Genomic DNA, 21,191 nt, shown 5'->3' on the forward strand with positions numbered 1-21,191 from the left:
TCAGCAAAGAGATGGAGAGGATTTTCAAGAGAGTCAGAGAGATCATTGATGAAGACCAGAAAAAGCACAGGGCCCAGAACACTACCTTGGGGAACTCCAGCCTGAACAGGAAGAGGAGATGAGAGAAACCCATTCAGGGCCACACGTTGACTACGACCAGAGAGGAAGTCCGCCAGCCATGCGTGGAGATTTCCATGGATACCAAAGGAGGAGAGTTTGGAGAGCAGAGCAGGGTGCCAGACCGTATCGAAGGCACGTGAAATGTCAAGGGAGACAGCTCTAATTTCCTGTTTGGCATTGAGGACCTCCATCCATTGTTGAGAAAGCAGAAGCAGCATGTCCAGAGTAGAGTGACCAGGTCTGAAACCAAATTGATGATCAGAGATCAAGCCATTGGAGAAGAGGAAAGATTTAATATCTGAAGCAATGATGGATTCCATGACTTTGCTGATAATTGGGAGAAGGCTGATTGGTCTGTAGTTGCTGGGATCTGTTTTTGCACCTTTTTTGTGCAAAGCGGTGATGTTGGCTGATTTCCAAGCAGATGGCAGATGACCTTGAGCAAAAGAGAGGGTGAAGAGAACAGAAAGAGGGAGTGAAAGTGCAGAAGAACATGATTTTAGGACCCGTGGGCTGATGCCGTCAGGACCAGTTGCAGAATCAGAGTCGAGGGTTGACAGAAACTTTTCCACCTTGTCAGGAGGAAAGGACACAGAGTCCAGGAGCAGCTGGGAACGACTGGGTACGGTGGGTACAGAGAGGGATGGGTTTGGGACACAAGATTTAGAGGCAAACACAGAGTTGAGGCATTCAGCTTTTTCACGTGCGGAGTCAGCCATTAAGCCGTTTGAGGTGAGGGAGGGGATGGAGGGGGAACAAACACCAGAAACAGATTTGACCAGACGCCACCAGGATTTGGAAGAGGGAGACAGATAAGAGAGTTCAGTCTTGAGAATGGTGAGATATTGTTTCCTGGCTCTCCTGAGGGTGGACACACACTTGTTTCGGGCTTTGTGAAAGGACACCTGTTGCCAACTCTGCCATTGCAATGGCTTCGGACCTGGGGGGCACGGTCACAGTGTGTGATATGTCCAGCCACACCCCCTGCACCTCCTAGTCATCCCCCATTCCAACCAATTGCAGCCTCTCAGTACCCAACGACATGTGACCTCGCCCAAGGTCAAGTTGACTCGTGTTCCACCAGGAAACTCAATCCCAGAAGACATTGGTCACACACCTCGGCCACCGAAGACACCACATTGACCTCCAGACTGCCCAACTTTATGGCCACAACCACCCAACCCAATAATGGAGCCATCGCTCCCTTAGCCAGTTGGAGGATGGGTCCTGCTACCCTATATATTTTGTCCCAGCCTCCAACACTTTGGTCTTCCACACCTGGATCAATAATGGTGCCACTGTGCAGTGTCCACCATGGCCTCACAAAGATAAGAGATGGTGGTGATCAGCTGTTTTAAAGACCTGGGGGGAGGAGAGGGATTGAAGAGAGTGTGGGAGTTTGTGGGATATTTGGGGGATAGAGCACAGACAGAGCAGGGGGAGCTAGGCCAGAGAAGAGTCGGTAGAAGAGAGAAACACCACCAACCTGCCTGCGGTGAGAGAGAAAAAGGCCCACAGAATCAGCTTCATCGTGGGAGGTACCAATGATTCTGAATGCTTTGGTTTCAACCGCGTGAAGCCGAGCAAGGTGTGAGGACCCAAAATTAATTGGAGCGTGCCCAGACCCCAAAGACCCTGAGGACCCAAAACACCCCAAAGACCCAAAACACCCCAAATATCCAAAACACCCTGAAGACCCCGAAGACCCTTAAATACCCAGAAGAACCAAAATATTTCAAAGACTCTTAAAGACTCAGAGGAAACAAAAGCCCCTGAAGACACCAAAGACCCCAAATTCCCAAAAACAACCCAAAGACCCAAAATACCCTTAAAGGCTCAGAGGATCCAAAAGTCCCTGAAGACCCAAAACACCATGAACACCCAAAAGACACTGAAATGGTCAAAGATGCCTATCCCTCTGAAACGATGCGTGATGAGGGGTGCGGAGCGCACTGAGTCACGCGGGTCTTGCTAATAGGCAACAATTTACAGTTGAAAAATCTCTAATTCCTCATTGAGACCTATCAGCCATGGAGTTCTTCAAGGATATATACTTGGGCCTCTTCTTTACCTTCACCACGAAAGGTGGATGGATGTTATGTTTTCACCCAAGTCTGTCTGTTTGTCTGTCTGTTTGTCTGTCTGCTTGTCTGTCCGTTTGTGAACAATATACCTTAAAAAGATGTGGACGGATTTGGACGAAACTTGTTGGACATGTGTGTGTGTGTGTGTGTGATAAGGAAGAATCGATTCAATTTTGATGAAGATCCAGATCCGGATCCGGCTAGTAGAAAATTTTAAGTGATTCTTCACCATTGGGAGATTGGGCCAAAGACTACACAAAGCAGAATATCTCAAAAAGTTGTGAACGGATGATTTTGATGAAATGTAAATTCCATATTGTGATTTTCTGTTCTACTCTGGGATACAAAACGTCAACTGTTCACCTGGCGGAGGTATGCTCTCTACTGAGTGCCGTTCTAGTTTCTTATTATATGTTAATGACCTACATACTTGTTCTTCTTCATTATTTCTTTTTGTTTTTGCTGATGATACAACTGTCATCTATTGCAATCCTCTTTGATCAACATTCTCAATAATGAACTCACTAAGGTTTCTTCCTGGCTTAAATCAAACAAACTCTCTATAAATCCCAATAAAACCAAGTGTATGTTTTTATGAAATCCACCAAACCTCTGTCTGACACTATTTCCTCTGTCTATATGGACAATGAACCCATTACTTTTATTCATTCGACGAAATTTCTCGGTGTTCTCCTGGATGACAAACTTTGCTGGTCGAATCATATTTTATCGATTGCTCAGATTATTTCTCGAAACACGAACTTTCTGTCTAAACTTCGAACCTTCCTTCCTCCTTATGTTTTATTGCCCCTCTATAATACCTGAATCCTCCCTCGCCTGAACTATTGTAACATTGTCTGGGCACGCTCCAGTTACAATCAGCGACACTCACTCTCAGTTATTGAAAATCGCGCTGTCAGGATCTGCACCTTCTCTCACCCACGTGACCAAACTGCACCTCTTTTGACCAAACTCAACACATTGACACTTTGTCTCATTCATAAATTACATCCAGGGATATTCATGTATAAACAAATTAACAAACTTCTTCCACAAGTTTTTTGATCTTACTTTACAGTTGTCCATGATATCCACTCTCATTTCACGAGAGATCACAACATAACTTATTCCCACCTTTTACCCGCACATCTTACTCCATGAATTCTCTCCGTTATTTTGTGCCACGTGTTTGGAATATAATTCATGGAGCAGTGAAGGCCCCAGTCGTCTGTGAGTGGGTTTAACTCTTCCTTTAAACAAAGTTTGATCAAGCATTATTGTTTGTTTCCTTTCCACACGTTCATTTCTTATTCAATTTTGCAAGTCTCGCCTTATTGTTATTTCATTATTTTTATTTGTTTATTCTGGTTATTGTTAATCATTGTATTTTTCACGATTTCCCCTTCATTTTTTACCATTCGGCATCCTAATCTAATTTATCGTTTGTCATTTATATTGTTAATCCAGCGTCATATCGATGCAAGCCTTGGTTTCTGAACATGCCTCCATATTTGCTTCCATTATACATTACTAGGGCGTGCCCGCACGTACGTGCTTGCCCGTACGTGCTTGCCCGTACGTGCGTGCAAAAAAACATGCGTGCAAACAACAACAACAAAAAAAAACTTTGAAACCACGTGGCAGTAACGACCACAGAACCCCCCCTCTATTTACATGAAATGGTTTGGTCCATTCGCAAAGCCAAAGTGAACCCCCCCCCCCCTCTATTTACATGAAATGGTTTGGTCCATTCGCAAAGCCAAAGCGAACGGCTTGCGAGTACGGTGACCATACCTTGGGAACCACTTGTCCGATTAATTTCAAACCTTGAAAAGGCACATCCTCGGGTCCCCAGCAATATACCTGGCAAGTTTCAAGTATATCGGACCGGTAGTTGTCGAGAAACAGCGGTCGCATACAGACAGACAGACAGACACACACAGAGATTACTGGAATTATAGATAGATGTTGATTATATCCCAATGAGTTTTTTAAATTCCGAAGTATTACTTCTGTGAACGATCTTCAAAATGTGTTTCAGGTTCAACCCTCGACGGCTGGGTTCGAATCCCGACCCAGATATAAACTGCCGTTCAGGTGTTTCGCAGGCAGGTGATTCATCAAGGTGTTCTTCTTCATTCCACGGATGGTCGTAAAGCCGGACGTCCTCTGTGCTAGCATTAATTGGTGAACGTTAAATATCCCACGGTGTCCTTCAGGAAGAGCAGGTAACCCACCTGGAGTGTCATTGATAGATCTCGCCTTGAGGGCACCACCTATTTGTTCACGGTTTTGTCTCCCGATAGGTACCAGGTAAGTATGATTTGTTCATCACAGGACATGATGCGACACCTCAGGATTCCGTCCACGCGTGATGACGCGACCTTTAACTTTGTGACGTCACCAAGCCTGTTGTTGAATCGTTATTTTATCTCTCGATTGTTACGTCATCACAATAATCTTTTGCTTTGCGATTCGTTCGCAAAGGTGACATGAAAATACCACCAGGTGTACATCCTGATGTGAACAGAGAATTCTCCTCCGGTAAGTTTGTTGTGAATCGGACAGTTTTGTTTAATTTACTATTTTAATTTGATTAAGCGAACAGTTCGTTATCTTGTCGAACAGTTTGTTATCTTGTCAAACAGTTTGTTATCTTGTCAAACAGTTTGTTATCTTGTCAAACAGTTTGTTATCTTGTCAAACAGTTTGTTATCTTGTCAAACAGTTTATCTTGTCAAACAGTTTGTTATCTTGTCGAAGTTTGTTATCTTTTCGAACAGTTTGTTATCTTGTCGAACAGTTTGTTATCTTGTCGAAGTTTGTTATCTTGTCGAACAGTTTGTTATCTTGTCGAACAGTTTGTTATCTTGTCGAAGTTTGTTATCTTGTCGAACAGTTTGTTATCTTGTCGAACAGTTTGTTATCTTGTCGAAGTTTGTTATCTTGTCGAACAGTTTGTTATCTTGTCGAACAGTTTGTTATCTTGTAGAACAGTTTGTTATCTTGTCGAACAGTAAGGTATCATTCTAATACAAGTTTAATGAATCACTGGTATGAATGTCTAATGTTTGTCCATTTAATATATTTTCAGGTAACCTATTGAGGAGGTGACTTGTTGGATGATGTACGAACGAGGAAACGTTAAATCACATGTCAGAAGTTACCCCTGAGACGTTGCAAAAAGTTACCCTTAAAAGGATCCCAGCACTCTACTGTGCAGTGGAGAACAAAACTGATGATGTAGCATTTTGTGTGAGAAGAATTGAATGAAGAAGAAGAACAAATTGTTGAGAAGGTACCTGTATGTCATGTCACATGTGGAAATTGTGAAAGGGTGAAATCATCACGTGTCCAACACATGTGACAAAAATGCAGCAATGAACTCTGGGATCATCAGGTGTAGATCCACCTTGGGTCATCCGGTACTAAATCCATAGACCATAGAAATCAGTGCTTTGTTTTAGTCAGGCTAACGATGTTTTTTCGTTCAAAATTTTGGTAGATTAGCAAAACTATACATTTTTGGAATAATCAGAGCATGAGGAATCCAAAAATTAATGTTTACATTTGCGTAGACACCTTTGCGAAAATGACACTCAGGACAGTGATGAAGATCTGTAAAAGCATATTCCTGAACGGTATAGACCTCGTAGATCCTGTGTATAGGACTTATAGTTCAATCTGATACTACCTATAACTTCCTATAACAACCTATAACTTCAAAGGACTTGCAATATCATGTATTATGTAATACAGTTATATCACAAATATAAAGACAATGGTTTTCAATTACCTTTGTTTGTTGCTTTTCTATAATCCTAAGCACCATTTTGAGGCCTGTATTGGATTTCTTCACCCAGAAAACATGGGATTAGCATATTTAATTAAGTCTCTAGGTTGACTAGAAGCCGAGATCGCGCAAAATATGTATTTTATGGCGGCCATTTTCAAAATCCAAAATGGCGGCCATGCAGGTGTCTGTGCAAATGCCAACATTGATTTTCAGATTCTCCATGCTCTGAAGATTCCAAAAATGTACAGGTTTGCTAATCCCAAAATTTTGAAAGAAATTATATTTGTTAACATAGTGAACCTGACTATCTTCATCACTGTCCTGAGTGTCATTTTCGCAAAGGTGTCTACGCAAATGTAAACATTAATTTTTGGATTCCTCATGCTCTGAATATTCCAAAAATGTATAGTTTTGCTAATCTACCAAAATTTTGAACGAAATTATATTTGTTAACATAGTGAACCTGACTATTTGTGTGAAGGAACGAGATCACACAGGTGAACATCAACTACTACCTGTGAGTACAAAGGATAATCGACAAATGTGATATGGGAGCAAGAAAAGGTACTCAGTGATGATGATATGGTACACCGTATCCAGGTATATGGCAACAATTGTGGTGACGTGATTGATAATGAGTTCAGGTTCCAAAGTCCTGTGTGTGTACAAATATGACAAAGTCTCACCTGCAGATGAAACACACCTGTGATCCAGTACATGATGATACTCTGCAGTGGTTCACCTCTAACAAAGATCGTAACTTATCTGAAGACCCGAACACAATCATCTTTCTGAGTTCACTTCACCGCAAATACAGGTGCTGGTTGTCCGTACCTAGTATAGTGAATACCACTTTATACAGGTGCTCCATTCTCAAAAAGGAATGAAGAATACGACGCACACCGTGGATCAAAGGTCATGATAGAACCACAAAAAGGTAAATCTTCTATCATTTGTTCATCAGATATGTCAACAGGTTATCTTCTATCAAAGGTTACCTGCCTGAAGAAACGTGCAGAGGAAAGTGGTGCGAATCCACAACCACAGGTGCTAAGCCTGAAAAGAACGTTATCTTCCACCATTCTGCTAAATCATTCCGGAATGATGTGAAGGACACCTGTGAGAAACTGAGAAAAAGAAGAACCCAGAAGATGATCCATCGCTGTTTATTCAACGCTGTGATTCTGCACCTGAATGTGTACCTGTGTCCCTCTACAATCACGTGGCCTGGATGGTAAATGATGCAACTCCAGAGATGATCGAGTCAGACTTAAATTGGAACTGAATGAGAGAAATCAGGAAAAGTCCTCAATATAGATCAAGGTATTTGTGCACCTGTTGCAGGTATCCCCACGAGCATTTCACACCTTAAAACAAACCAGGAGTAAAGAAGGAGTTTAAATATTGAACCGTTTTATCAATATCATCAGGTATCAAATAGCCAAATATGTATCGCTTCCATGTCATGGACTAGTCAGGTGGACCAGGAACAAGGTGAGCTCTTGATTCCCACAAACCATAAAAGTGGAAATTTCACTCAAAGTGCCATTGGTAACCTGGACTTCCATGAACACAAGGGAAGGCACAACAACGTGTGGCACTACCCACAACATCTACCAACATTCAGGTAACGATGATGAGGTGTTGAAAGCTGTTACATCAGGACCATGAACCAAAACACCTGGTGAGCTCCATGGGCAGGAATTCAGCTCTTCCAGACTAAGGTGAGTGGTCTAACCTTGAGAGATCGACAGCAAAGTCGTTCCTTGTTTGGCCGGAAACTTGTACAAGAACCAAGAGATACCAATGTGTCTTGCGTCCATCAAAATGGTCCTCGTACCAAAAAGGTGTGTGGAAGCTGAAAGAGCTGCCAGGTGGGAACAGCACCTTGAGGTATAAACATGCTGCCACACCTGATATCTACTGGACACAGTAAACACGTGGCAGGTATCCCACAATACCTGATGGTGATGAAGAAGCATCGACCACCAGATATAGGTGCAGAATTCCAACAGGTACATTTCACTGTGAGTGAAACCAGCGGGAAGTTCAATGGTGTTTGGACTGACGAGGCTTCAGAACAGAACCAGGTATGGTGTTTAATGATGGATTCTTCTTCTTCTTTTGAATGCGGCACAAGGTGTCGGGGCAGCATCATTGACTGAGTGCAGGGACCTCTGCAGGTTACGGTGGATTTGTTCTGTAATTTGTTCAGGATGCCGGCGATAGCTCACCTGCTCTTCATGAAGGATACCTTGGGATCTTTAACATTCAACAACGATTGTCGGGAGACGGGATTCCTGTTTAACGTTCATCCGAGGGATGGTACTCGCATTAATGGATCATCCCACCTGTGAAACACCGGGATGAGCCCCTACCGCACATTGATGGATCATCCTACCTGTGAAACACTGGGATGAGCCCCTACCGCACATTGATAGATCATCCTACCTGTGAAACACCGGGATGAGCCCCCTACCGCGCATTGACGGATCATCCTTCCTGTGAAACACTGGGATGAGCCCCCTACCGCTCATTGATGGATCATCCTACCTGTGAAACACCATGATGAGCCCCTATCGCACATTGATGGATCATCCTACCTTTGAAACACCGGGATGAGCCCCATACCACGCATTGACAGATCATCCTCCCTGTGAAACACCATGATGAGCCCCCTACCGCGCATGGATGGATCATCCTACCTGCTGTGAAACACCGGGATGAGCCCCCTACAGCGCACTGATGGATCGTCCTACCTGTGAAACACCGTGAGTGTTGAAAAACCACTTTTCGCACTTGTGTTGGTGCAGGAAACCACTTTTGCACTTGTGTTAGTGTTGAAAAACCACTTTTCGCACTTGTGTTAGTGTTGAAAAACCACTTTTCGCACTTGTGTTGTTGCAGGAAACCACTTTTGCACTTGTATTATTGTGGAAAAAACACTTTTTGCACTTGTGATAGTGTTGAAAAACCACTTTTCGCACTTGTGTTGGTGCAGGAAACCACTTTTGCACTTGTATTAGTGTGGAAAAAACACTTTTGCACTTGTTATAGTGTTGAAAAACCACTTTTCGCACTTGTGTTAGTGTTGAAAAACCACTTTTCGCACTTGTGTTGTTGCAGGAAACCACTTTTGCACTTGTATTAGTGTGGAAAAAACACTTTTTGCACTTGTGATAGTGTTGAAAAACCACTTTTCGCACTTGTGTTGGTGCAGGAAACCACTTTTGCACTTGTATTAGTGTGGAAAAACCACTTTTCGCACTTGTGTTAGTGTTGAAAAACCACTTTTCGCACATGTGTTTGTGTTGAAAAACCACTTTTCGCACTTGTGTTAGTGTTGAAAAACAACATTTCGCACTTGTGTTGGTGCAGGAAACCACCTTTGCACTTGTATTAGTGTGGAAAAAACACTTTTTGCACTTGTGATAGTGTTGAAAAACCACTTTTCGCACTTGTGTTAGTGTTGAAAAACCACTTTTCGCACTTGTGTTGGTGCAGCAAACCACTTTTGCACTTGTATTAGTGTGGAAAAAACAATTTTGCACTTGTGATAGTGTTGAAAAACCACTTTTCGCACTTGTGTTAGTGTTGAAAAACCACTTTTCGCACTTGTGTTTGTGAAGGAAACCACTTTTGCACTTGTATTAGTGTGGAAAAAACACTTTTTGCACTTATGATAGTGTTGAAAAATCACTTTTTGCACTTGTGTTAGTGTTGAAAAACCACTTTTCGCACTTGTGTTGGTGCAGGAAACCACTTTTGCACTTGTATTAGTGTGGAAAACCACTTTTCGCACTTGTGTTAGTGTTGAAAAACCACTTTTCGCACTTGTGTTGGTGCAGGAAACCACTTTTGCACTTGTATTAGTGTGGAAAAACCACTTTTCGCACATGTTTTAGTGCAGGAAACCACTTTTGCACTTGTATTAGTGTGGAAAAACACTTTTCGCACTTGTGTAGTGTTGAAAAACGACTTTTCGCACTTGTGTTGGTGCAGGAAACCACTTTTGCACTTGTATTAGTGTGGAAAACCACTTTTCGCACTTGTGTTAGTGTTGAAAAACCACTTTTGGCACTTGTGATAGTGTTGAAAAACCACTTTTCGCATTTGTGTTAGTGTTGAAAAACCACTTTTCGCACTTGTGTTGGTGCAGGAAACCACTTTTGCACTTGTATTAGTGTGGAAAACCACTTTTCGCACTTGTGTTAGTGTTGAAAAACCACTTTTCGCACTTGTGTTAGTGTTGAAAAACCACTTTTCGCACTTGTGTTGGTGCAGGAAACCACTTTTGCATTTGTTTTCGTGTGGAAAAAACACTTTTCGCACTTGTGTTAGTGTTGAAAAACCACTTTTCGCACTTGTGTTAGTGTTGAAAAACCACTTTTCGCACTTGTGTTAGTGTTGAAAAACCACTTTTCGCACTTGTGTTGGTGCAGGAAACCACTTTTGCACTTGTATTAGTGTGGAAAACCACTTTTCGCACTTGTGTTAGTGTTGAAAAACCACTTTTCGCACTTGTGTTAGTGTTGAAAAACCACTTTTCGCACTTGTGTTAGTGTTGAAAAAACACTTTTCGCACTTGTGTTAGTGTTGAAAAACCACTTTTCGCACTTGTGTTGGTGCAGGAAACCACTTTTGCACTTGTATTAGTGTGGAAAAACCACTTTTCGCACTTGTGTTAGTGTTGAAAAACGACTTTTCGCACTTGTATTGGTGCAGGAAACCACTTTTGCACTTGTGTTGGTGCAGGAAACCACTTTTGCACTTGTATTAGTGTGGAAAAAACACTTTTTGCACTTGTGATAGTGTTGAAAAACCACTTTTTGCACTTGTGATAGTGTTCAAAAGCCACTTTACGCACTTGTGTTGGTGCAGGAAACCACTTTTGCACTTGTATTAGTGTGGAAAAACCACTTTTCGCACTTGTGTTAGTGTTGAAAAACCACTTTTCGCACTTGTGTTAGTGTTGAAAAACCACTTTTCGCACTTGTGTTGGTGCAGGAAACCACCTTTGCATTTGTTTTAGTGTGGAAAAAACACTTTTCGCACTTGTGTTAGTGTTGAAAAACCACTTTTCGCACTTGTGTTAGTGTTGAAAAACCACTTTTCGCACTTGTGTTGGTGCAGGAAACCACTTTTGCACTTGTGTTGGTGCAAGAAACCACTTTTGCACTTGTGTTAGTGTGGAAAAAACACTTTTCGCACTTGTGTTAGTGTTGAAAAACCACTTTTTGCACTTGTGTTGGTGCAGGAAACCACTTTTGCACTTGTATTAGTGTGGAAAAAACACTTTTTGCACTTGTGATAGTGTTGAAAAACCACTTTTCGCACTTGTGTTAGTGTTGAAAAACCACTTTTCGCACTTGTGTTGTTGCAGGAAACCACTTTTGCACTTGTATTAGTGTGGAAAAAACACTTTTTGCACTTGTGATAGTGTTGAAAAACCACTTTTCGCACTTGTGTTAGTGTTGAAAAACCACTTTTCGCACTTGTGTTCGTACAGGAAACCACTTTTGCACTTGTATTAGTGTGGAAAAAACACTTTTCGCACTTGTGTTAGTGTTGAAAAACCACTTTTCGCACTTGTGTTGGTGCAGGAAACCACTTTTGCACTTGCATTAGTGTGGAAAAAACACTTTTGCACTTGTTATAGTGTTGAAAAAACCACTTTTCGCACTTGTGTTAGTGTTGAAAAACCACTTTTCGCACTTGTGTTGTTGCAGGAAACCACTTTTGCACTTGTATTAGTGTGGAAAAAACACTTTTTGCACTTGTGATAGTGTTGAAAAACCACTTTTCGCACTTGTGTTGGTGCAGGAAACCACTTTTGCACTTGTATTAGTGTGGAAAAATCACTTTTCGCACTTGTGTTAGTGTTGAAAAACCACTTTTCGCACATGTGTTTGTGTTGAAAAACCACTTTTCGCACTTGTGTTAGTGTTGAAAAACAACATTTCGCACTTGTGTTGGTGCAGGAAACCACCTTTGCACTTGCATTAGTGTGGAAAAAACACTTTTTGCACTTGTGATAGTGTTGAAAAACCACTTTTCGCACTTGTGTTAGTGTTGAAAAACCACTTTTCGCACTTGTGTTGGTGCAGCAAACCACTTTTGCACTTGTATTAGTGTGGAAAAAACAATTTTGCACTTGTGATAGTGTTGAAAAACCACTTTTCGCACTTGTGTTAGTGTTGAAAAACCACTTTTCGCACTTGTGTTTGTGAAGGAAACCACTTTTGCACTTGTATTAGTGTGGAAAAAACACTTTTTGCACTTGTGATAGTGTTGAAAAACCACTTTTTGCACTTGTGTTAGTGTTGAAAAACCACTTTTCGCACTTGTGTTGGTGCAGGAAACCACTTTTGCACTTGTATTAGTGTGGAAAACCACTTTTCGCACTTGTGTTAGTGTTGAAAAACCACTTTTCGCACTTGTGTTGGTGCAGGAAACCACTTTTGCACTTGTATTAGTGTGGCAAAACCACTTTTCGCACATGTTTTAGTGCAGGAAACCACTTTTGCACTTGTATTAGTGTGGAAAAACACTTTTCGCACTTGTGTAGTGTTGAAAAACGACTTTTCGCACTTGTGTTGGTGCAGGAAACCACTTTTGCACTTGTATTAGTGTGGAAAACCACTTTTCGCACTTGTGTTAGTGTTGAAAAACCACTTTTGGCACTTGTGATAGTGTTGAAAAACCACTTTTCGCATTTGTGTTAGTGTTGAAAAACCACTTTTCGCACTTGTGTTGGTGCAGGAAACCACTTTTGCACTTGTATTAGTGTGGAAAACCACTTTTCGCACTTGTGTTAGTGTTGAAAAACCACTTTTCGCACTTGTGTTAGTGTTGAAAAACCACTTTTCGCACTTGTGTTGGTGCAGGAAACCACTTTTGCATTTGTTTTCGTGTGGAAAAAACACTTTTCGCACTTGTGTTAGTGTTGAAAAACCACTTTTCGCACTTGTGTTAGTGTTGAAAAACCACTTTTCGCACTTGTGTTAGTGTTGAAAAACCACTTTTCGCACTTGTGTTGGTGCAGGAAACCACTTTTGCACTTGTATTAGTGTGGAAAACCACTTTTCGCACTTGTGTTAGTGTTGAAAAACCACTTTTCGCACTTGTGTTAGTGTTGAAAAACCACTTTTCGCACTTGTGTTAGTGTTGAAAAAACACTTTTCGCACTTGTGTTAGTGTTGAAAAACGACTTTTCGCACTTGTGTTGGTGCAGGAAACCACTTTTGCACTTGTATTAGTGTGGAAAAACCACTTTTCGCACTTGTGTTAGTGTTGAAAAACGACTTTTCGCACTTGTATTGGTGCAGGAAACCACTTTTCGCACTTGTGTTGTTGCAGGAAACCACTTTTGCACTTGTATTATTGTGGAAAAAACACTTTTTGCACTTGTGATAGTGTTGAAAAACCACTTTTCGCACTTGTGTTGGTGCAGGAAACCACTTTTGCACTTGTATTAGTGTGGAAAAAACACTTTTGCACTTGTTATAGTGTTGAAAAACCACTTTTCGCACTTGTGTTAGTGTTGAAAAACCACTTTTCGCACTTGTGTTGTTGCAGGAAACCACTTTTGCACTTGTATTAGTGTGGAAAAAACACTTTTTGCACTTGTGATAGTGTTGAAAAACCACTTTTCGCACTTGTGTTGGTGCAGGAAACCACTTTTGCACTTGTATTAGTGTGGAAAAACCACTTTTCGCACTTGTGTTTGTGTTGAAAAACCACTTTTCGCACTTGTGTTGGTGCAGGAAACCACTTTTGCACTTGTATTAGTGTGGAAAAACCACTTTTCGCACTTGTGTTAGTGTTGAAAAACGACTTTTCGCACTTGTATTGGTGCAGGAAACCACTTTTGCACTTGTGTTGGTGCAGGAAACCACTTTTGCACTTGTATTAGTGTGGAAAAAACACTTTTTGCACTTGTGATAGTGTTGAAAAACCACTTTTTGCACTTGTGATAGTGTTCAAAAGCCACTTTACGCACTTGTGTTGGTGCAGGAAACCACTTTTGCACTTGTATTAGTGTGGAAAAACCACTTTTCGCACTTGTGTTAGTGTTGAAAAACCACTTTTCGCACTTGTGTTAGTGTTGAAAAACCACTTTTCGCACTTGTGTTGGTGCAGGAAACCACCTTTGCATTTGTTTTAGTGTGGAAAAAACACTTTTCGCACTTGTGTTAGTGTTGAAAAACCACTTTTCGCACTTGTGTTAGTGTTGAAAAACCACTTTTCGCACTTGTGTTGGTGCAGGAAACCACTTTTGCACTTGTGTTGGTGCAAGAAACCACTTTTGCACTTGTGTTAGTGTGGAAAAAACACTTTTCGCACTTGTGTTAGTGTTGAAAAACCACTTTTTGCACTTGTGTTGGTGCAGGAAACCACTTTTGCACTTGTATTAGTGTGGAAAAAACACTTTTTGCACTTGTGATAGTGTTGAAAAACCACTTTTCGCACTTGTGTTAGTGTTGAAAAACCACTTTTCGCACTTGTGTTGTTGCAGGAAACCACTTTTGCACTTGTATTAGTGTGGAAAAAACACTTTTTGCACTTGTGATAGTGTTGAAAAACCACTTTTCGCACTTGTGTTAGTGTTGAAAAACCACTTTTCGCACTTGTGTTCGTACAGGAAACCACTTTTGCACTTGTATTAGTGTGGAAAAAACACTTTTCGCACTTGTGTTAGTGTTGAAAAACCACTTTTCGCACTTGTGTTGGTGCAGGAAACCACTTTTGCACTTGCATTAGTGTGGAAAAAACACTTTTGCACTTGTTATAGTGTTGAAAAACCACTTTTCGCACTTGTGTTAGTGTTGAAAAACCACTTTTCGCACTTGTGTTGTTGCAGGAAACCACTTTTGCACTTGTATTAGTGTGGAAAAAACACTTTTTGCACTTGTGATAGTGTTGAAAAACCACTTTTCGCACTTGTGTTGGTGCAGGAAACCACTTTTGCACTTGTATTAGTGTGGAAAAATCACTTTTCGCACTTGTGTTAGTGTTGAAAAACCACTTTTCGCACATGTGTTTGTGTTGAAAAACCACTTTTCGCACTTGTGTTAGTGTTGAAAAACAACATTTCGCACTTGTGTTGGTGCAGGAAACCACCTTTGCACTTGCATTAGTGTGGAAAAAACACTTTTTGCACTTGTGATAGTGTTGAAAAACCACTTTTCGCACTTGTGTTAGTGTTGAAAAACCACTTTTCGCACTTGTGTTGGTGCAGCAAACCACTTTTGCACTTGTATTAGTGTGGAAAAAACAATTTTGCACTTGTGATAGTGTTGAAAAACCACTTTTCGCACTTGTGTTAGTGTTGAAAAACCACTTTTCGCACTTGTGTTTGTGAAGGAAACCACTTTTGCACTTGTATTAGTGTGGAAAAAACACTTTTTGCACTTGTGATAGTGTTGAAAAACCACTTTTTGCACTTGTGTTAGTGTTGAAAAACCACTTTTCGCACTTGTGTTGGTGCAGGAAACCACTTTTGCACTTGTATTAGTGTGGAAAACCACTTTTCGCACTTGTGTTAGTGTTGAAAAACCACTTTTCGCACTTGTGTTGGTGCAGGAAACCACTTTTGCACTTGTATTAGTGTGGCAAAACCACTTTTCGCACATGTTTTAGTGCAGGAAACCACTTTTGCACTTGTATTAGTGTGGAAAAACACTTTTCGCACTTGTGTAGTGTTGAAAAACGACTTTTCGCACTTGTGTTGGTGCAGGAAACCACTTTTGCACTTGTATTAGTGTGGAAAACCACTTTTCGCACTTGTGTTAGTGTTGAAAAACCACTTTTGGCACTTGTGATAGTGTTGAAAAACCACTTTTCGCATTTGTGTTAGTGTTGAAAAACCACTTTTCGCACTTGTGTTGGTGCAGGAAACCACTTTTGCACTTGTATTAGTGTGGAAAACCACTTTTCGCACTTGTGTTAGTGTTGAAAAACCACTTTTCGCACTTGTGTTAGTGTTGAAAAACCACTTTTCGCACTTGTGTTGGTGCAGGAAACCACTTTTGCATTTGTTTTCGTGTGGAAAAAACACTTTTCGCACTTGTGTTAGTGTTGAAAAACCACTTTTCGCACTTGTGTTAGTGTTGAAAAACCACTTTTCGCACTTGTGTTAGTGTTGAAAAACCACTTTTCGCACTTGTGTTGGTGCAGGAAACCACTTTTGCACTTGTATTAGTGTGGAAAACCACTTTTCGCACTTGTGTTAGTGTTGAAAAACCACTTTTCGCACTTGTGTTAGTGTTGAAAAACCACTTTTCGCACTTGTGTTAGTGTTGAAAAAACACTTTTCGCACTTGTGTTAGTGTTGAAAAACGACTTTTCGCACTTGTGTTGGTGCAGGAAACCACTTTTGCACTTGTATTAGTGTGGAAAAACCACTTTTCGCACTTGTGTTAGTGTTGAAAAACGACTTTTCGCACTTGTATTGGTGCAGGAAACCACTTTTCGCACTTGTGTTGTTGCAGGAAACCACTTTTGCACTTGTATTATTGTGGAAAAAACACTTTTTGCACTTGTGATAGTGTTGAAAAACCACTTTTCGCACTTGTGTTGGTGCAGGAAACCACTTTTGCACTTGTATTAGTGTGGAAAAAACACTTTTGCACTTGTTATAGTGTTGAAAAACCACTTTTCGCACTTGTGTTAGTGTTGAAAAACCACTTTTCGCACTTGTGTTGTTGCAGGAAACCACTTTTGCACTTGTATTAGTGTGGAAAAAACACTTTTTGCACTTGTGATAGTGTTGAAAAACCACTTTTCGCACTTGTGTTGGTGCAGGAAACCACTTTTGCACTTGTATTAGTGTGGAAAAACCACTTTTCGCACTTGTGTTAGTGTTGAAAAACCACTTTTCGCACATGTGTTTGTGTTGAAAAACCACTTTTCGCACTTGTGTTAGTGTTGAAAAACAACATTTCGCACTTGTGTTGGTGCAGGAAACCACCTTTGCACTTGTATTAGTGTGGAAAAAACACTTTTTGCACTTGTGATAGTGTTGAAAAACCACTTTTCGCACTTGTGTTAGTGTTGAAAAACCACTTTTCGCACTTGTGTTGGTGCAGCAAACCACTTATGCACTTGTATTAGTGTGGAAAAAACAATTTTGCACTTGTGATAGTGTTGAAAAACCACTTTTCGCACTTGTGTTAGTGTTGAAAAACCACTTTTCGCACTTGTGTTTGTGAAGGAAACCACTTTTGCACTTGTATTAGTGTGGAAAAAACACTTTTTGCACTTGTGATAGTGTTGAAAAATCACTTTTTGCACTTGTGTTAGTGTTGAAAAACCACTTTTCGCACTTGTGTTGGTGCAGGAAACCACTTTTGCACTTGTATTAGTGTGGAAAACCACTTTTCGCACTTGTGTTAGTGTTGAAAAACCACTTTTCGCACTTGTGTTGGTGCAGGAAACCACTTTTGCACTTGTATTAGTGTGGAAAAACCACTTTTCGCACATGTTTTATTGCAGGAAACCACTTTTGCACTTGTATTAGTGTGGAAAAACACTTTTCGCACTTGTGTAGTGTTGAAAAACGACTTTTCGCACTTGTGTTGGTGCAGGAAACCACTTTTGCACTTGTATTAGTGTGGAAAACCACTTTTCGCACTTGTGTTAGTGTTGAAAAACCACTTTTGGCACTTGTGATAGTGTTGAAAAACCACTTTTCGCATTTGTGTTAGTGTTGAAAAACCACTTTTCGCACTTGTGTTGGTGCAGGAAACCACTTTTGCACTTGTATTAGTGTGGAAAACCACTTTTTGCACTTGTGTTAGTGTTGAAAAACCACTTTTCGCACTTGTGTTAGTGTTGAAAAACCACTTTTCGCACTTGTGTTGGTGCAGGAAACCACTTTTGCATTTGTTTTCGTGTGGAAAAAACACTTTTCGCACTTGTGTTAGTGTTGAAAAACCACTTTTCGCACTTGTGTTAGTGTTGAAAAACCACTTTTCGCACTTGTGTTAGTGTTGAAAAACCACTTTTCGCACTTGTGTTGGTGCAGGAAACCACTTTTGCACTTGTATTAGTGTGGATAACCACTTTTCGCACTTGTGTTAGTGTTGAAAAACCACTTTTCGCACTTGTGTTAGTGTTGAAAAACCACTTTTCGCACTTGTGTTAGTGTTGAAAAAACACTTTTCGCACTTGTGTTAGTGTTGAAAAACCACTTTTCGCACTTGTGTTGGTGCAGGAAACCACTTTTGCACTTGTATTAGTGTGGAAAAACCACTTTTCGCACTTGTGTTAGTGTTGAAAAACGACTTTTCGCACTTGTATTGGTGCAGGAAACCACTTTTGCACTTGTGTTGGTGCAGGAAACCACTTTTGCACTTGTATTAGTGTGGAAAAAACACTTTTTGCACTTGTGATAGTGTTGAAAAACCACTTTTTGCACTTGTGATAGTGTTCAAAAACCACTTTACGCACTTGTGTTGGTGCAGGAAACCACTTTTGCACTTGTATTAGTGTGGAAAAACCACTTTTCGCACTTGTGTTAGTGTTGAAAAACCACTTCTCGCACTTGTGTTAGTGTTGAAAAACCACTTTTCGCACTTGTGTTGGTGCAGGAAACCACCTTTGCATTTGTTTTAGTGTGGAAAAAACACTTTTCGCACTTGTGTTAGTGTTGAAAAACCACTTTTCGCACTTGTGTTAGTGTTGAAAAACCACTTTTCGCACTTGTGTTGGTGCAGGAAACCACTTTTGCACTTGTGTTGGTGCAAGAAACCACTTTTGCACTTGTGTTAGTGTGGAAAAAACACTTTTCGCACTTGTGTTAGTGTTGAAAAACCACTTTTTGCACTTGTGTTGGTGCAGGAAACCACTTTTGCACTTGTATTAGTGTGGAAAAAACACTTTTTGCACTTGTGATAGTGTTGAAAAACCACTTTTCGCACTTGTGTTAGTGTTGAAAAACCACTTTTCGCACTTGTGTTGTTGCAGGAAACCACTTTTGCACTTGTATTAGTGTGGAAAAAACACTTTTTGCACTTGTGATAGTGTTGAAAAACCACTTTTCGCACTTGTGTTAGTGTTGAAAAACCACTTTTCGCACTTGTGTTCGTACAGGAAACCACTTTTGCACTTGTATTAGTGTGGAAAAAACACTTTTCGCACTTGTGTTAGTGTTGAAAAACCACTTTTCGCACTTGTGTTGGTGCAGGAAACCACTTTTGCACTTGTATTAGTGTGGAAAAAACACTTTTGCACTTGTTATAGTGTTGAAAAACCACTTTTCGCACTTGTGTTAGTGTTGAAAAACCACTTTTCGCACTTGTGTTGTTGCAGGAAACCACTTTTGCACTTGTATTAGTGTGGAAAAAACACTTTTTGCACTTGTGATAGTGTTGAAAAACCACTTTTCGCACTTGTGTTGGTGCAGGAAACCACTTTTGCACTTGTATTAGTGTGGAAAAACCACTTTTCGCACTTGTGTTAGTGTTGAAAAACCACTTTTCGCACATGTGTTTGTGTTGAAAAACCACTTTTCGCACTTGTGTTAGTGTTGAAAAACAACATTTCGCACTTGTGTTGGTGCAGGAAACCACCTTTGCACTTGTATTAGTGTGGAAAAAACACTTTTTGCACTTGTGATAGTGTTGAAAAACCACTTTTCGCACTTGTGTTAGTGTTGAAAAACCACTTTTCGCACTTGTGTTGGTGCAGCAAACCACTTTTGCACTTGTATTAGTGTGGAAAAAACAATTTTGCACTTGTGATAGTGTTGAAAAACCACTTTTCGCACTTGTGTTAGTGTTGAAAAACCACTTTTCGCACTTGTGTTTGTGAAGGAAACCACTTTTGCACTTGTATTAGTGTGGAAAAAACACTTTTTGCACTTGTGTTGGTGCAGGAAACCACTTTTGCACTTGTATTAGTGTGGAAAACCACTTTTCGCACTTGTGTTAGTGTTGAAAAACCACTTTTCGCACTTGTGTTAGTGTTGAAAAACCACTTTTCGCACTTGTGTTGGTGCAGGAAACCACTTTTGCATTTGTTTTCGTGTGGAAAAAACACTTTTCGCACTTGTGTTAGTGTTGAAAAACCACTTTTCGCACTTGTGTTAGTGTTGAAAAACCACTTTTCGCACTTGTGTTAGTGTTGAAAAACCACTTTTCGCACTTGTGTTGGTGCAGGAAACCACTTTTGCACTTGTATTAGTGTGGAAAACCACTTTTCGCACTTGTGTTAGTGTTGAAAAACCACTTTTCGCACTTGTGTTAGTGTTGAAAAACCACTTTTCGCACTTGTGTTAGTGTTGAAAAAACACTTTTCGCACTTGTGTTAGTGTTGAAAAACCACTTTTCGCACTTGTGTTGGTGCAGGAAACCACTTTTGCACTTGTATTAGTGTGGAAAAACCACTTTTCGCACTTGTGTTAGTGTTGAAAAACGACTTTTTGCACTTGTATTGGTGCAGGAAACCACTTTTCGCACTTGTGTTGTTGCAGGAAACCACTTTTGCACTTGTATTATTGTGGAAAAAACACTTTTTGCACTTGTGATAGTGTTGAAAAACCACTTTTCGCACTTGTGTTGGTGCAGGAAACCACTTTTGCACTTGTATTAGTGTGGAAAAAACACTTTTGCACTTGTTATAGTGTTGAAAAACCACTTTTCGCACTTGTGTTAGTGTTGAAAAACCACTTTTCGCACTTGTGTTGTTGCAGGAAACCACTTTTGCACTTGTATTAGTGTGGAAAAAACACTTTTTGCACTTGTGATAGTGTTGAAAAACCACTTTTCGCACTTGTGTTGGTGCAGGAAACCACTTTTGCACTTGTATTAGTGTGGAAAAACCACTTTTCGCACTTGTGTTAGTGTTGAAAAACCACTTTTCGCACATGTGTTTGTGTTGAAAAACCACTTTTCGCACTTGTGTTAGTGTTGAAAAACAACATTTCGCACTTGTGTTGGTGCAGGAAACCACCTTTGCACTTGTATTAGTGTGGAAAAAACACTTTTTGCACTTGTGATAGTGTTGAAAAACCACTTTTCGCACTTGTGTTAGTGTTGAAAAACCACTTTTCGCACTTGTGTTGGTGCAGCAAACCACTTTTGCACTTGTATTAGTGTGGAAAAAACAATTTTGCACTTGTGATAGTGTTGAAAAACCACTTTTCGCACTTGTGTTAGTGTTGAAAAACCACTTTTCGCACTTGTGTT

The sequence above is a fragment of the Myxine glutinosa genome, chromosome 1 (genome assembly GCF_964187855.1).
Source record: "Myxine glutinosa chromosome 1, kmMyxGlut1.1, whole genome shotgun sequence".
NCBI classification, from domain to species: Eukaryota; Metazoa; Chordata; class Myxini; order Myxiniformes; family Myxinidae; genus Myxine; species Myxine glutinosa.